A 1,772-nucleotide genomic window follows, 5' to 3' on the forward strand; every position below is an offset into this window, starting at 1 on the left:
ATAATTTTCAAATACTAACTAATAATTAAAATAAAAACAAAAATATTTTCCTTTTATTTTAATTCAAATTTCGAATTCTTCTCTCTCTCATCTTTTTCTATTTATTTATTTATTTACTAAGACTTCTCTTCTTCTTATAATTCGAACCCTCTCCCCCTCTCTGTGTTCGAATTCTTCATCTTCTCTCTTGTTCATTCTACTCTTTTATTCTTCCACTCACATAAAGGAATCTCTATACTGTGACATAGAGGATTCCTATTCTTTTCTATTCTATTCTTTTTCATATGAGCAGGAGCAAGGATAAGAATATTCTTGTTGAAGCTGATCCGGAACCTGAAAGGACTCTAAAGAGGAAGCTAAGAGAAGCTAAGGCACAACACTCTGGAGAGGACCTAACAGAATTATTTGAAAAAGAAGAAGAGATGACCGAACCCAACAACAATAATGCAAGGAAGGTGTTTGGTGATTTCACTACACCAACTTCCAATTTCTATGGAAGAAGCATCTCAATTCCTGCCATTGGAGCAAACAACTTTGAGCTTAAGCCTCAATTAGTTTCTCTAATGCAACAGAATTGCAAGTTTCATGGACTTCCATTGGAAGATTCTCATCAGTTCTTAGCTGAATTCTTGTAAATCTGTGAAATTGTCAAGACCAATGGAGTTGATCCCGAGGTCTATAGGCTTATGCTTTTCCCTTTTGCTGTAAGAGACAGAGCTAGAACATGGTTGGATTCAAAACCTAAGGAAATCCTGAACTCTTGGGAAAAGCTGGTCAGTGCTTTCCTGGCCAAATTCTTTCCACATCAAAAGATGGGCAAGCTTAGAGTGGAAATCCAAACCTTCAGACAGAAGGAAGGTGAGCCCCTCTATGAAGCTTGGGAAAGATATAAGCAATTGATCAAAAGGTGTCCTACTGACATGCTTCCAGAATGGAGAATCATATGTATATTCTATGATGGTCTGTCTGAGTTGTCAAAAATGTCATTGGACCATTCTGCAGGAGGATTTCTTCATCTGAAAACCCCTGCAGAAGCTCAGGAAATCATTGAAATGGTTGCAAATAACCAGTTCATGTATACCTCTGAGAGGAGTCCTGTGAACAATGGGACGCCTCAGAAGAAGGGAGTTTTTGAAATTGATACTCTGAATGCCATATTGGCTCAGAACAAAATATTGACTCAGCAAGTCAATATAATTTCTCAGAGTCTGAATGGATTGCAAGCTGCGTCCAACAGTACTAAAGAAGCATCTTCTGAAGAAGAAGCTTATGATCCTGAGAACCCTGAAATGGCAGAGGTGAATTACATGGGAGAACCCTATGGAAACACCTATAATCCTTCATGGAGAAATCATCCAAATTTCTCATGGAAGGACCAACAGAAGCCTCAACAAGGCTTCAATAATAATGGTGGAAGAAATAGGTTTAGCAATAGCAAGCCTTTTCCATCATCTTCTCAGCAACAGACAGAGAATTCTGAACAGAGCCATTCTGGCCTGACAACCATAGTCTCTGATCTATCCAAGACCACACTAAGTTTCATGAATGAAACAAGGTCCTTCATTAGAAATTTGGAGGCACAGGTGGGTCAGCTGAGTAAGAAGATTACTGAAACTCCTCCCAGTACTCTCCCAAGAAATATAGAAGAAAATCCCAAGAGAGAGTGCAAGGCCATAAGCATGACCAACATGGCCAAACCTGGAGAGAGTGAGGAGGACGTGAGTCCCAGTGAGAAAAGCTTCATGAGACGTCCTCTGGACAGAAAGGAGTTT

General features: G+C 39.3%; 1 non-coding gene across 1 annotated transcript; it reads right to left on the reverse strand.

Annotated features, from left to right (window-relative positions):
• Positions 1-818: 818 nt before the first annotated feature.
• On the reverse strand, positions 819-926 carry LOC148577277 (small nucleolar RNA R71). Its single transcript, XR_015903798.1, has one exon. It is a non-coding gene; the product is annotated as a small nucleolar RNA R71 (small nucleolar RNA).
• Positions 927-1,772: the final 846 nt, after the last annotated feature.

The sequence above is a fragment of the Arachis ipaensis genome, chromosome B1 (genome assembly GCF_059453495.1).
Source record: "Arachis ipaensis isolate K30076 ecotype BB chromosome B1, ASM5945349v1, whole genome shotgun sequence".
NCBI lineage: Eukaryota > Viridiplantae > Streptophyta > Magnoliopsida > Fabales > Fabaceae > Arachis > Arachis ipaensis.